Source organism: Melospiza melodia, chromosome 6, assembly GCF_035770615.1.
Source record: "Melospiza melodia melodia isolate bMelMel2 chromosome 6, bMelMel2.pri, whole genome shotgun sequence".
Lineage (NCBI taxonomy): Eukaryota > Metazoa > Chordata > Aves > Passeriformes > Passerellidae > Melospiza > Melospiza melodia.
The window spans coordinates 8,524,605-8,541,032 of record NC_086199.1 but is presented as its reverse complement, the minus strand read 5'-3'; the positions used below and the strand labels follow the sequence as shown (position 1 = coordinate 8,541,032).

Sequence of the window (16,428 nt, the reverse complement as noted above, 5' to 3'; positions counted from 1 at the left end):
GCGAGAACATGGCCTTAAGCTGTGCTGTAGGGAGTTTAGGCTGCACATTAGGAAGAATTTCCTCACAGAAAAGTTGATTAGGCACTGGAATGGACTGCCCAGGGAGGTGGTGGAGTCACCATCCCTGGAGGTGCTGAAGGAAGACTGTACATGGCACTTAGTGCCGTGGTCTAGTTGACAAGGTCCTGTTTGACAGGGCTCGATCTCAGAAGTCTTTTCCAACCTAACTCATTCTGTCCTAAAGCTGCCGCCGCCCTGCTGAGCAAAACCCCCTCCCCAAACCCTGCTGGCCGCCGTGACCCCAGCCCGATGCAGCTGCACATCTGCAAGCACTTAGGCCGCCGCAGCGTCTCTCGGTCGCTCTCCCGGCCGAGCCGCTACGTGCCGGCTGCTCCGGAGCAGCCCGGGGGAAGGAGGCGCGGCTGGCCCGGGCTGCCGAGCGCCGCACAGGCGGCAGCTGCTGCCTCCCGCCCCCGGGCGCGGCGGGACGGGGAGGGGAAGGAGCTGGAGGAAGGGTGGGATAGGCAGCCGGAGCTGGAGGATTGCGGCTGAGGTTCTGTAGGAAAGGCTGGGAAACAGCAGAGCTGGAGCGGCATACAGTAAAGCAGGAAGAAATAATATTTCCATAGCACAACAAGATCTGCTTTTTGGGAGAAGACTCAGTCATCTCTTTTCACTTCTTCTGGCTCTTCTTTGTAGAAGTAGCCCCAAGTTAATTTGCAACTTCGTAGTTGCTTTCAGTTTGCTCAGAAATGTCAGCTCTCTCCTGTGCATTCAGGTAGTTGTTCATGCCTGAAGCCTCTACACAGGTTGGCCATCCCCCGACTGGGTGGGCTGTGTTCCCTTTTGTTCTGGCTGCTTGAAACATCCTTTATGTCAGAGACCATCACTGATCTGACCAGGAACACGCTATATCCTTTATTATTGTGGATCGCATTGTTGACCATGGTTACCTTGGAAAATGTCATAATACTCATCTAAGAAGTTGTCTATAAGTATTCCCTTCTTGCAGCATTGTTCAACAGAGTGCATGCACTACCTGGATGTATTTCCATAGCAGCACCTTTGGCATCACACAGATCTGAGTTTTTCATTAATAGCTTGGCTGATATCTGCACTGTTACGCCTCTGGTTTCACACTCTAACACACAGTTCTCCAGGGTGGTTTTCCCATGATGGACATTTAAAATCCCCTTCACAACTTCATGTGACACTTCAAACTGGAGGTCCTTTTACTGGATTCTGTACAGTCAAGAAAGATGTCTCCTTTCTTTTGTCAACATAAAAGGCACTAAGGCATAAAAGCCTTTGAGTTCAACTGAATCAGCACTGCAGAACAGGCCCTCTAGAACTCAATAGATGATGGCTGTGTCTCCTTCATAACAGGCATTTCCAGCTGTCAGTGGATTATGGTGAAACTGTATTTCTAGGTCTTTACCACAATCAGCTACAAGCCCAGAATCACACCATGTTCTCCAATGTCAGAGTGCAGTCTCAGTCAAGGCTCAACACAAAGTAATCCAAGTTACCCTCCTCCTCCTCCCTGTCCCAGTCCTCCACGTGCACTGGTGGAAGAGCCTGACGTGCTCTACAGCTTGTACTGTTTGGTAAAACTCTCCTGAGTCATTGTACACAGCCCACAGCTCCCACATTGGTATCTGGTGTCCCTTAAGCTTCAAGGAGCTTCTGCTTTCAGAACTGAGTACCAGCCACACCAACAAGAACCTAAAACACATCTGTACGCCAGATCTCCTGCTGTCCACAGGTGCAAAGACTTTGTCCAGGTGCTCAGCTGTGAACTGCGTCACCTCCAAAGTTTTGCAATGTTAAGGAAGAGTTTTGACCCTGGGTTCTGAGCCAGAATTTGTTTCTTTCAGCTTGAGGTGGTGCTTCTGGAGAAGAATCCCAAACCAAGAAATTCCTGGGCCCTTATATCCCACAGTCTGTGCACCTGATCTTCCTGTGCCCAATGGTGGTTTATGGTCTGGAGTCTTCTAACACCTCATGGAATTCTTTCTCCATGTCCATGTGGGCAAGCCATAATTGTTCTTATCTCCCATCCTGGGGCCCTTCAAGATCTCAGCTCTTATCTGAAGATACCCAGTCTTTCTCTGTTTACTCCCCTGCTTAGCTCTCCATGCTGACAAAGTTCACTTAAAGTTCCTTGACACAAGTTTTGAGCAGGACCCACTCATGCTAAACTGAAAGCAAGTTACAATTAAACTTAACCCTAGACAATTAATTTCTAACATTGTAATCCCCAACATGCAGTCAGCCAAGATGTAATCCTGGTAATCTCTAAACTGCTTGTGAAACAAAAGATGGTCAGTGTGAAAAATATCTGGAAAAAGTACATTCCCGTTGGGCAGAGTCTTTCCCAAAGCAGTGCCTGGTTTGTCACGATGATGCCTTAGTCACTCCGGGAGCCATCACACTCCTGGAGCAGACTGATCCAGGCTCTGCCTCGGCTGCTCCCGCAGGGCACCGCCTCCCACAGCTGGCGGCAGCAGGGCCCGACCCTCCTCCCGCGGCCCCCGGCAGTCCCTGCTCAGCAGGAATTCAAATAGGTATTCCCACAACAATCCTGCAAGAACCTTGGAGCCTCCGTGGAGGCCCCTTTGGAGGCAGTGTGGGGGCTGTTCCCTGAAGGAGCACAGCTTGGAGAGTTCATTTGCATTGCCCTTCCTAGTGATAGCATCATCTATGTAGAGTAAGGTACTAAAGTCCCCTCTCCTGATGCTTTTTTCTTTTTTTTTTTTTTTTTTTTTCTGTGTAGCTACACAACATTTTTATGGTTTTTTTCCCCCTCAATAACCTCTTCAGTAAAACTGGAGGATGTTTTATGGCTTAAGAACTACATAATCTATTTCTGACTAAACCAGTGAAAGAAAAATTGTGAAAGATTCTCTATCTTCGTTAAAAATCTGAGAAACTAGTGATGTCTCCTCATTTGATTATCAGCAGAAAGCAGCTCTCACATCTCACATATGTGAAAAACAAAACTTGAAAAGTCAAAATGGAAGAATCTGGACAGATCTTTGCAAAACAATGCAGCCTGAAGTATTTACTAGAGAGCTGGAAAGAGATGTCTGCAAAACTACCTGAAATGAAGAAAGTAACTGCATACAAAGAAAAGGAAAAAAGTGAGGGAATCACTGGCCAGGATTGTCAGTGAGAGGAACAGCAGATTTGTCTTTACAAACAAGCTGTGGGTATGTTGGTACATAAAACTAGCTCTGGAAAATAAAAGAAACAATGGGAAGGATTCCACTGATTGATGAATGGAAAAAGATATTTGCTTTTACAAATAAACTTTAGGTTTGCTGATAAACGAAATTAGACATTGAGAGATGACAGAAACAATGGGGAAGAAAAAACCCTAAATTCTGTAAGAATTAAAAATTAAAAGGGAGGGTTTTACATTAAAGGGAGATCTTTGGTGTCAGGTTATCGGGCAGTCTGTACCTCTCAAGTACCTCAGCCAATGGGGAAAGAGAGAAAGGAAATGCGGCCGGGAAATTAGGTTAAAAATGACGCTGTGTCCTCCAAAAATTCGAGAGATCCCAGGGGAATGCCCCTTGGCCTCTCCCTTTATTCGAATAAAGCCAGAAAGGACTCCTCTGTCTCCTTTTTGGACATAAACCTCTGGTGTTTGTGTGTTAATATTCCTAACATCAGGAGAGCTACTATTACTTCTAACACCAATCACTTATATTTTTTCCCCACATAGTCCTACTACATCTTTCATAGTTCTAGTTCTTTAAAATATCTAGTATTTTTACAAGACCATATTTTAAAACTTGTTGAAACTTGTTTGTAGTTCAGTCTCTCTCAGCAATATAATCTCTATTCTATAGCCTTCCTAAATCAACACACCTTATCTAAGTGTTTACATACAAATGTATAAGATTGTGTGAACTTTCTATCAGGTTTTAAGAATTCTTTACAAATCCATTTCTCACAAGAGCATATACCCAAAGCTTCTAGACAATTGGAAGGCATTGCACCTAGTAAGACACTGCAGAGCAGCCTGCCTGCTGAGGGAGTGAATAACATGGGTGACAGGGACAATGGTGCAAATCAGCTCAGCAGGTCTCTCCTGGGAAGCCGGGTCACCACTGACATGCAGCAAGATCTCCAGAGCGAGTGGAAGTTCTGAAGGGATTTAAAAGCACTGGCAGCCTGTATAAAATATGAATGGGATGCTCTCTTTGAAGCAGGAGGCAGCAGGGCTGGTGTAACAGGAGCAGGCATTGCCTCGATCTTTCCAACCAGGCCTGAGGTGTAGATCCATCCTCAGCACATGGAGGGAGTGATTTGAGCTGCAGCCCCAGCCTCAGAGCAGGAGGGCCGGCCCGAGCGGAGCGGCTGCCTTGAGCTGCCTTCCCTTGGCCGGGCAGCGGATGCCTCGTGCTCGGCGGAAGGACGGGCTTGGCTTCAGTCCCTCCCTGAGAGCTGCGTGTCTCCAGCCGTGCCGTGCCGTGCCGTGCCGTGCCGTGCCGCCTCCCCGAGCGGAGCATCCGCGGTGCGGAAGCTGAACCGCAGCCAGCCCCGGCTCTCCCCACCCCGCAGCCAGCCTCGGCTCTCCCCATCCCGCAGCCAGCTCCGGCTCTCCCCATCCCGCAGCCAGCTCCGGCTCTCCCCATCCCGCACCCGCAGCCAGCTCCGGCCCTCCCCATCCCGCAGCCAGCCCCGGCCCTCCCCATCCCGCAGCAGCTCCCGCTCTCCCCGTCTCGCAGCCAGCCCCGGCTGTCCCCATCCTGCAGCCCGCCCGCAGGCCGGGAGCCCTGCCTGCCTCTCCCTCCGGCCGCGGCTGGTACCGGCTGGTGTGACCTGCGTGCCACGGGCGTTGGAAAGCAGCCACTGCTCCCTCCCTCCCGCCCAGCCCCCTTCCTTCCCGTCTGGAGCAAGCCTGTGCTGGGCTGTGCTTGATGCCTCGGGAGCTTTGCTGCTCCTTTCTCAAAGCTGCTCAGGCCCCTGCTGAGCTGGCCAGTCTTTCACACATTGGCTGTGACGGGAAAGCTGTTTAGAGCTGGATAATGTTTATAAAACCGCAAAAATTAACAGCAACGCAGTGTCCAGGAGCACGACTGACACCACCCTTTTAAAAGACAAAAAAACCCCAAACCCAACAAAACCAGACATGACTCAGCCCTGAACTGGAAGCTGTGAGCTGTCGCCAGTGCAGTGCTCTGCTCTGGCTGGCGACTCTTTGAGAGACAAGGTGTGTTAGCTCAAGCTCTGTGCATTACCAGCACAACTGCCTGTGGTTTGGAAGAGTTTTTTGGCTGTGATCCCACTGGTTCAGAGCAGGGACAGAGCTTGCTTGCCTCTGCCTGCTAAAGACAACGTGGACTTGTTCTGAGTCTGTATTGTTTCTCTCATAATTACTGTTTGATTAAAGCATTTAAGATATGTTTGTCTTTTTAATTTTGCTCTAGAGTACGGCAGGAGGCCCATTCCTAGCACACATAGTTTCCTTTAAGCCCAACCTGGCAAATTCTGATTACTTCTGAGATAGGCAGCATTATGAATCAGTCCTGAGTGCTTCTGCAGACAAGCACATTCCTGCAGCAGAGCTCCCCTAAAAAATCCAGAGGCAGATGGAAAAAGAGCTAAGGAGTAATTAAATGTGGCTGCTCCTCAAGAAACAAGCCTGTAGCAGGAGCTCAGCTGGGCCCCATAAGCCAGGTACAGGATCCAACTTCACTGCGTTGTCTGCAGTCACAGTGCACTGAATGTGAGAGAAAGTGGTTTTGGGTCGTTGCAGTGTGTTAATGCATGGATCACCAAAGGTGGCTGGAACTTCTCAGCCTTCTGTGAGGGTAGGCTTCTCTCCACTGCTCTGGGCCTGGCTGTTACTCCTACCTGTAGGAAGAATTAAACAAAGAGCAGTGGGCAACTGGAGCCTGTAAAACAAACCAAAAGGTTTGTAATAAGCGAGTGAACATTTGTGGGCTAACTGTAGCTTGATGTTGGATGATAATGGTGCTGGCATCAAATGTAGGTGGCTTACAAAATGAGAATAGCACAGTCGGAGCATTCATCACCCCAGCTAATCCATGCAGATGCTAATACATGTCTGAATATGACACTGTTGGCTCAGCTGGGGCTTGAAAAACTGAGCAGTGGTAGTAGGCAGGTGATGGGAGGGGAGTGTGGCTGTCAGCATAACAATGGCAAAGCATTCTGTTCCTAGGCACAAATCTGTCTGCCTCAGGCCACCAGCCTCAGGCCTTGGGTTTTATGGCTGTATCTGATCTATCTGCAAGGAGGCCATGGGGATTAGCAGTGACATGAGCCAAGAAATGAGTTCTTTGTAAGAACTTGTACAGACGAAGATACTCTGTGAGCTAAAAGCAGCCCTGCTCTTTTTACCCAAGCCAGCTAGCAGCTTTATGGAACCAATAATAAACTGCTAAGAAGTATTTGTATGTTTTGATTGCAGGAAATAGAGTGAAGACAGGACACAGGGAAGCAGTTAGGCTTGCAGTAGTCCACTCACTTTCTTAGCCTGCTTGGATAAAATGGTTTGGTTGGAGTTAAAGACCCCTCACAGGCCCTCACTGTTGAAGTCAGTGACTATGAGTTTCCTCTTACAGTGGAAAGGCACTGAAAGGGAGTGCCCTCATTACAGTATTTGTTTAATCTCTTCAGCCAGGACGATGTGACAAAATCAAAGTAAAAATCAGTGTTTTCAGCAGGATCTACAGCTGCCAGCCAATTCAGAGAATGTGTTCTCCATGGCAGGTGAAAAGTGTATTGTAGTGGACATTGGCAGGGAGGAACAAAGCCCAGATGATACCAAAGCCCAGATGATACCAAGTTAATGGCAATAGGAACCTCTAGGGACAAAGCACCATGCACTAGACCAAACAGCAAAAGTCTCCAAATGTTGCACTAGCAGTCAGCAAAGATGGATTTTAAAGTCCTAAATGTCCTTTGGGGTTTTATTTTAAGGTAGCTCATTGTGATAGTTCAGGTTTACGTTTGTGAGGGACAAGATTGTTTTGTTGTTGCGAAAGTGCTGCCTTAGAAAGGAATTTTAATAACTAAAAGAACATAACTACTTCTTAATAGGGATTTTTTTAAACGTGCATTTTGGATACTTGAGTGCCATGTTATCTGGTGCTGCTTAAAATATGTGTTCTGTATCTAAGCATAAATACCATAGGCTATGACAGTTGCTATAGCAACTAAGCATCTACTATTAAATAGCACCCACAGGCTGAAAAACCATGTGCAGCCTGTCAGTACACAAGGTATTCCTTTCTTTTCAGCCAGCTAAGAACAGTATTTTCATCTCAGGAGCTAGTCTGTTTCTGATGAATGTATTTGTGCTGGTCATGTGAAGATCTTTTCTCCCCCATCAGCTCTACCTTCCTTTGAAACAGCAGATACTGTAAGAACAAAATAGCCTGCAGTGGTTGCAGGCTGAAGAAGTTAATGAATAATTCCTTTTTTCGTATATTTTTGAACATACATTAGAGTGTGGCTTTCAAATCTTTTAGTCCAGATTTGAGCTTGCACCTTTTCTGTTCTGCATCTTTTGATATGACAGTGTTTTGCTCCTGAAACCAGCCTTTCAGGAGGCACCGTGCTGTTCCTACAAGCCGTGTCCTTGAAAATTACAATATCAGTGGGAAACTAATTTCTGCAGTCATGGCAGACTAGAGAGTTATAATTCAAAAGCACAGTTAAAACAAAAAAAAAAACTTTTAGGAATATGTGGTGTAGTTATTTATTTTTATGCTTACCTTAAAGTTGGTAAGCATTTGGACCATGAAATCTATGGGGGAAAAGTAGAAAAATAAGAACACTGAGTTTCATATGCAATAATAATTCTGGTGGTTGAGACTTCAGTAACAAGCTGTTGACAGTTGTTTTACATTTTCCAAACCAGAAATGCTATTTTCTTTAGACCCATCATAAACAACAAGGAGAATAAAATGAGGCATCAGTAAGAGAAATATGCTGGTTATAGAAATAAATGCTTTATCTGCAAATTAAAATGACCCTCTATGAGCCTTGAAGAGTAGAAAGCAGCTGTGATGGCTTACTGGAGTGTTTGGATTGTTTCCAAATTTTATTTGAGAGTCTGATGAATCAATAAGTTAAAAGGAAAGTATACTGTAGCCACAAATTATTGCTGATGTTGATTTGCTGGTGGCTTAGCAGAACGCCATAGTCTGTAAAAATATAAATTATAGTAGGAACAAAACAATTACAAATTATTAAGAGTATCAAAAAGTGAGGATAAGAAGTAGGTAAAGTATGAAAAGGCATATTAAAAATGTGATTTTTTTTTTCCTAAGAGAATGATTGCTAACACATGTGTACCTTGTGTTTAAAGGGTTAACCCGATTAGAACCCGATTATCTCTGACTATGAACAGAGATAACAGGCTGGGAGCTGGTCTTGTTCCCTGCTCTGGCCCTGCACCTCGATGGGAATGACAGCCTTGACTTTAGTAGCAGTAAAGGAATGTTAACTCCTGTCTCCTGGTGGCCTGCCAGTAGCCAGTGGTTTCCCAGCAATCATTTCAACATTTCTCATATTAATGGAATAATAAATCTTTAATTGGTGTTACTTACAAGTAGCACCAAATGCCAACAGACTTGGGATAAAGTTGCAGGAGCTGCTGTGAGCAGTGGTGCAGGATGATGTGGAGAGGTTTGCTGAGGCAGAGAGGCAAAGTGGGGCTCATCAAAGAGTTGTTTAGAATTTGCTGGGTGTTTAGATACTGCATGGGGCTCAGCTGAATGCCTTAGATGGTCTGCCTGCCTCCTGCTACTTACATCCTGTCCAGGGAATCATGGACACATCCTGGCAAGTTCCATCATCCTCCATTTTTTTTTTATTTTAATGCAAGGGAGTTGTCTCTTTCTCCCTGTGATTTCCCTGATTTTTTGTTTTGGTTTTGTTTTCTTCTTGTTTCTCAGCTTGTTTGTAGCCATCCTTTGCAAAAGGTTGTGTTTCTGCCATATTTGGATAAATATTACAGCCTGATCTTGTGTGTGGCTCAACAGCTATTTGTATGGTGAGGATAAGCACACAGGCACACTCCTCTGTACAGACTGTTCTACCTAGGAGCAGCACAAACTCTTACAGATTATGTTTACAGGATGTGAACTTTAGGGATATAAGAGGTACTAATGTTTTTTCTTTCACTGTGAAGTCCACCACGCTCAGCAGGAGAAATAGGATAGAGTCTGGTGCCCTCTTGTGACTGCATTGAACTACTGGAAAAACATTATACTCTGACTTTAAAGCGGTCAGAGCGTGAACTGCACTGGAAAACACAAAGAAATTGATCCTAAACAAAAGCTGGAAGGATCAAAAAGGGTGAATTAACTTCTCAGTGTTATTTCTGAGATGAAAATTCTACGTGGTTCAGAATAGAGGCAGTAGTCACAACTCAGAGTTGACTGATATACTGAATATTTCAATGACATGTTGCTTTCCTAAAAACTCTTCTTCATGCTAATCAGCTAGGTATGGTACTGAAGGATGGACAAGTCAGAGTTATACATTAATATTGCCTTGCATAATGGAAGATTATGTCCAACTACATTTCTAAATTAAAAACTACTCAAATTCTCCAAATTCTGAGAGGTTTAAGTCATGATCTGAAACTATGGTCCAGCAAAAAAAGTTCAGATTCACATTTAATTTTCCACAGCCTTAACGGAGGAGGAGGAGGATGGCTATTTTCATGGCTTTGGTTTAATTTCACATTGATTTATTTGGAATGGATTTTAGTATCTCCAGGGGTAAAAAAAAAAAAAAAAAAAAAAAAGAAAAAAAGAAAAAAATACTTTCTGGGATTTCTGATTTCTTCTACTGTGTTATTTTTCTGAATTTGACTAAGAACTTTTTCTAGTATCTGAAACTGAAGAAAAACATTTAGCATAATTTCCAGCTTCCCCACTCTCATAAGAGGGGAATATTTCTGGTCAGAAAAGGCAATGACTCATCCTTTAAGAAATCAAGAAGTGTCCATTAAGCCTCTCTAGGGAAAGCCCCATGCTGAGTTATAAAATCACACACACCTCTGAATTCTGATTTTGTGTACACTGAAGTCACCCACTGACCTTTAGTTTCCCATCAAACTTTTCTGACTTTACAGTCTGCCTGTATCTGCTTCACACCACTGTGTACAGAGGAAGATCCTCATTTCTCTTCTTCTTGTTTCTGCTGAAACTTCAGATTTGTTCTTAGCCTGTCTTAGAGTCTCCTAGAGTTTGCTGGTGGGCCATTCCCCCACATCAAGACAGCAAGATTTGGTGATACTCCTTGAGCTCCCTTGCTGTTTAATGTACTTTTTTCCTTCCCTTTTCCATACCATTCCATCCAGTCCTGAGTTTAGTGTGAAATTTGTGGATTTGTCCCCTTTGGGATACAGCTGTACCTGCCAGTGATGCAGTGATGCACCATTCCACCGAGAGCTTTATTTTAGGGAGGATTTGAACAAAAGAATTCGAGACAGTTTGAAGCCATACATGCAGCTAAACAGAAAATTACAGGATTTTTTATACCTTATCAAATTTCCTGTATCAAACACATTGCCTCATCACCTATAAATGTCAAACATACTAGAATAAAAATTACCTCTAGTGGGTAGTGTGAGCCTCATCTTCTTGACTATATTTAAGAAAGGCAACACTCCCCTGCCCCCAGTTAATCAAATTGATAAGTAATAGTTCTGTTGTCTCAAGTATGTCAGACTCACACTGTCAGAGACTTCATCCCAGAAAACTGGTGCTAAGAAAGTGCTTCCAAACTCATGAAAGTACTGTCAGGAAGGGAAGATGAGAGGCAGAGTCCACATGGACAGATCTTCAAGAACTAGGGATTTTAGAGATTATTGCTGGTGGCCTCCTGTGTACAGCACTGCAATAGTGCTACTGGTGTCTTCAGTCCTATACCTAGACAGGTACATGAGCCTTGTGAGTGCTTGGCACTGAGTGTTTCCAGTCTGGAAATCAACTCTGCAGATCAGTATCACTCTTATCTTTTGAAAACAACAAGACACCTCCAAACACTAGAATATCACAGTGAGGAAAATCCCAGCAAAATCCCCAAGGGTCTAATGCCCATGTTACCAGAAGGAGACACAAAGTTAAAATGAAAGCCTGTGTATATTTTCTTCTGATGCCTCAGCATAAATAGAAGCAAATAAAGTACTTTGAATCTGACCCTGAAAGTGCTGACTAATTAGAATTTGTGTTTTAATACCTCCTATCTGCCTCCACACTGTTCTCTGCTCCATTGCAGTAAGCTCTGAATATGCATAGACACACCTGCTCACACTTTCTAGTATCTCCTGCAAGGGCTTGTATTTTAAACCAAGGAGCCAGACAATGCTCAAGGGAAAAAATTTCACATTTTACAGATGGGGAACTGTGATACAAGCTGCTGCATTTCTAAGTAGCTTTCTGAACATGGATATTTGCATATTTGTTCAGAACATCTGTGACTTAAGGTTTACAAGGTTTTTAAGGACTTTGTATATCATACAGAACCCTCTTGCCACAGTATCTGTCTTCTTTTTGATTCTTCATTGCCCTCAAGAAAATATTTCAAGACAGACCTTTGAATATAGAGGGATGCTCTGTGATCATGGGCTGAATTGCACTGACAGAGACTACCTAACAGGATGGATCATTTCATGGTGCAGTGAGAGGTTGCTCTTGTAGGCAATATCCATGTGATGCTTTGTAAAATTTTTACGACATCTTATTATATGTCCTCAGCAGACTTTCTGTCTGAAAGGCTGGTTTTTGCTTCATCACCTCTGAGCATTTCTTACAGGACAGAGTAAGAGTGTAAAGACCAAGAAGTTCTCAGTGATGTGAATTACAGATTAGACATAATGAGTTCAGATCCCTATCCTTTCTTACCAACAGCTCATGATGGCAGCTACTGACAGCTGTTACCAGGGTATTAGTATGAGTCCAGTTTGGGATAACATTTCTCTTTTTGTGCTTCACATTCTTGTCACTCTGAGGCCGTGCTGCATCCCTGCTGCAAGCAGAAGCGCCCTCTCCTGTGCAGAGGTTCATTTTGCAGGGAAGGAGGGAGAGCAATGCCGTGCAAACCACCCACTTCCAGCAGGCACCGAAGAGATGGAGAACTGGTGAGAACTGGTGTCACATCCTCTAGGCCCGGCTGCAGAACACATGCTGGGAGGTCCAGCTCTGGGGATGCTGGCACCTGTATGCTTCCCTGCATGCCAGAGAGGTAAAAGAATTATTGCATCTCTTTGATGCAGTCCCCCCACTCTTGTTTGCTGCTGTTAGTTTGTGCTGGTTTGAAAAGAAGATGGGCATTCCAAACTGCCAGGGAACTTTGGCATAATTTCACTGTACAGAGGAAGTTTCCTAGAGGTCCAGTCCCACAGTGTGAGCTGTAGAATGACAGTATCTTCACTCAGAAAAGCTGTTAAGTTGTGGGTGTTTCTGAAAGCCTTGTTCTGAGTTAGATTTCATCATTCACCACCCAGCAGAAATTTGACATTAGGTTGTACATGAGTACAACTTAATGTCTGTCCATGTACAGTCACAAGGTGACCAACTGCACAAGAAACTTTGTCACACATGGAGAGTCTGAGTTCATGCCTGTGTTTTGCCAGCTTTGTAGCAAAATTGTAGCAATCCTCTTGTGGCAAAATTTAATACAGAACATGAGAGCGTTTCTTAGTCAGGAATAGAGTTTTATAAATGAGTTACCCTAAACATTTACTTAAAAAAAAATGCAGTCTTCAGATATAACTTGAAATTGTTGAATAAGCAAACAAATCACATATATTGTCTGCAAAAACTAGTCTGGCCAGCTCTAGTTCATAGCCAGAAATTATTCACTTTGTGTTTTCTAATCATACTTAAAATAATCAGCAATGAGCTTATCTCCCAGGTACATTATAAGTGTCTGAGACACATGTAAAAATAAAATAATGTTTTATTTATACAGTATCCCACTCTTCTTTTAGTCAAATGATTGACGTTATACCTGAGTAAATGCTGAGTATAAAAGAGTGAAGTTTTCTAATCCCACCCCCTTACAGCAGTGAGCAGTTTACCTGCTCGGCGCCTTATGTGTGGAGACCTGGCCATCTATAGACCAAATTGGGAGGCACAGCCTTGGTTTTGTTTTGTATTCTCTCTAACTCATAGCTTGGACTGAGTTGGGGAGGTTGGGAGCCAGATCCATATGGGTACAGATCCAGATGGCTGTGTTGAGAACTGCAGATCTGATGCAGCAGGTGAACCTTTCTTCACAGCATGAAGCAGCCCCTGTGGGCTCACTGGTGGTGTGTCTGCAGGAGGAAAGGGTGGAAAGACCCACACAATCAATCCACCCCTCAGATCTGCTCTGAACAGAAGAGTGCCCTTGGCTGTGTACCTCACACTTGTGCCACCGCTGAGACCTTTCCTTTGCCTGAGTGGCACAGTCACATACTGTCTGACAAAAAATAGATTGTGTATGTAGTATATAGTAGAGATAATTCATGCTATTAATGTATAAAATATTGTAAAATCTAAACTATGTCTTTTGACCATCCTGGCCGGGAGCAGTGTCTTATTCATATACATCGAGATCCCTGCACGTTAAGATAAACATCGGGCTTTTAACGTAAGAATAGAAGTTTCCAGGTCGATAATCGCTGGCTTCCCTGGGTCGGGTTGGGTCGCTGGGCCCACCTAAGAGTGATTATCGCCTTACTGATTACATCTTCCAAGATAAACCACCCTGATACGTGCGAATACATGGCTTCCCCAGAATCGACTGACAACATCGGGACACCTGGACTGAACCTTTGCCCAGCTCTGCACATGTAAAGCCACGGCGATGCATGTGAAGAGACACAAAGAACATCTGGTCATCTCTGCCTCGGGCAGAATAAAGTGTATAAAAACTTGCTGCGAGGCAGCATTCGTGAACTGGGGAGACTCTGGCATTCGGAAGTCACATCCGTGTGTTCACCCAGCGCCGATCCTGGGCTTGACACTGACTCTGTGGTGGTTTCGACGACCGAACTTCGGTCTCGCAGACAAATTAATAAATCTTGGCTAAATTTTCTTATAAGTTTGGCTCATGATTTGGTCATTTATAACAGTGTACTTGAATTACCAGACAAGAAACAGTCACTTTATCTGGTGGGATATTTTAACAAGATGGAATGTTTCTTGATGCCCTCATTCAGCCATAAAGCTGCTTTTTGGTTTATCCAAATAAGTCAGCATGTGCAGTTTTCCCATGTGGTTATGTTGCTTGGTACCATGCCCCTAACCCCTTCAGTAATCTTATCACAGAATATTATAACTTGGAAAGCACCACTGGAGATTATCTAGGTAAATTTTTAAATTATATCAGGCTGCACAAGTCTGTCACTTCTAAAGCTTTTGTTTCAGAGTGTGGCTGAACAAAGAAACTCCAAGGATTTTCATGAAGAGAGGATGCAGAATGACATAGTAATTTAGAACAGCATGCACCTTCATTAAGGCAGCAGAACTGTAGCTGTTGCATCAGACCTTTATAATCCCTGGCCCCTGCATCTGTGCTGCTGGGTTCTAATGTTGGTTCACAGAATTATAGAATATCCTGAGTTGGAAGAGACCTACAAGGATCCTCAAGTCCCAACTCCTGACTCTGTGCAGGGCACCTGAGAGCATTGTCCAAACGCTTCTTGTACTCTCTCAGGGTTGGTGTTGTGACCACTTCCCTGGGGTGCTTGTTCCAGTGCCCAGCCACCCTCTGGGTGAAGAACCTTTTTCTAACATCTGACCTAAGTCCCCTCTGCCTCAGCTTCAGGACATCCCTCAGGTCCTGTCCCTGTCACCAGAGAGAAGACACCAGTGCCTGCTCCCTTGATTCCCACCATGACGAGGTCTCCCCTCAGACTCCAGGCTGAACAGACCAGGTGACATCAGACACTCCTCATATCCTCCCCTCCAGAGCTTTGACCATCCTCATGGCCCTCCTTTGGTTGTTCTCAAATAGCTTGATGTGGCAGTGTATTTTATGAGGTCTACAGTTGTTCCAATTGCAACAGTTAGTGGTTCAATGTTAATTAAACAAAATGTTTTGATCCCTGTACCCCCGTTTTATCCCCTCACAATGGTTTCTCCCAAGTTGTTTACCCCTAAGTTTTCCCGCCCTTAGCCGCCACTCACCCTGCCTGTTTCCCTGCTCCTCTCTCCCTTCCTTCCCTGGTGTAGACCTGTCTATCCAAGCTGTGCTGTCCCCTTCCCTTGTCCATCGACCTAGATCCACCCTTTTTGTTTCTGAATGTTTGATGCCCTGGTTCTAACAGTTGATTTGTTTTAGAGGCTTCTCCCTCCCCTATGTTAACCCCATTGGTCTTGTTAGATCCCATGCTCCTCCCTGAGTGTTCTCCCCTTGGTTATGTGATGTTCCCATCCCCTAAGGTAGCCTCCTTTAAAAACCCTAGCCGGACCACTGTTCCCTTGTCACTCGTCCCCAACCCATCTTTGAATAAAGCTTCATTGGAATGCATAGAGTGTCCTCTCCTTTGGCTCTTTCCCTTGGGATCCTGGTGGTGTCGTGCTGCGGTGTCACCCACGGCGCTGCACCCACTGCCACTTGAAAGGCCTGGGTGGAGGCTCAGGGGCAGCCTCTCCTGTGTGCCCCTCTGGTCACTCAGGAAGCTTTGCTAGCCAGCATTCCAACACTCTGTGACTGCAGGAGAGCCACAGTTTAATGTCATCTTTATATGGTGGCTCCCAAAACTGCACGCAGGACTTGAGGTGAGGCCGCAGCAGCTCAGCGCAGGGCGGGACAATCCCCTCCCTCAACACTCACTCCTTATCAGAGGAAAATCATCAGAGATATTTAAATTCATCGAGGTCAATAGCTAACTTACATCCATGTCAATGAGTTCAGAAGCCTGTACTTCTGGTTTCTTCTAAATTCACTGCCGCTTTTCATTAAGGTTTGATTTCAGACTATGAAAATCCTGAGGTCGGGTGGTTTGCATGTACATCTTCCGAGATGAGTCACCAGTGCTCTGTCTGGCAGGGGCTGTCAGCAGCCACGTTCTGCTGCTGCTGCAGAATTCTTCAGCAACTGAAAGTTACAGATACTCAGCACCTTGCAGCTCTCTCCATGATACCTTAGAGAATTTGATCTCTGAGATGCATATAAAAATAGAAATCCAGAAGTTTTTAATTAGCACCTCAACAGAATGTCAGGTTCTTCAAAGAAACAATCTCCAATTTAGTAATATATGGACTACTTTTGAGGACAAAGCCATTTCACATATAAATACCAGAGGAGTCATTCAATAATTAAAAAATGAAATATGTAATAAAATAGTGAATTGAGGAAATATAATTTTGGCATAAAAGTTCTTTACAAAATGTAAGAATGTATAAAAATATAACATACAAAGATATCTATGGCAGT

At 44.5% G+C, this 16,428-nt stretch overlaps 1 pseudogene; it reads right to left on the bottom strand.

The window, feature by feature from the left end:
• Positions 1 to 495: 495 nt before the first annotated feature.
• On the bottom strand, positions 496 to 2,028 carry LOC134419721 (SHC SH2 domain-binding protein 1-like; annotated as a pseudogene).
• Positions 2,029 to 16,428: the final 14,400 nt, after the last annotated feature.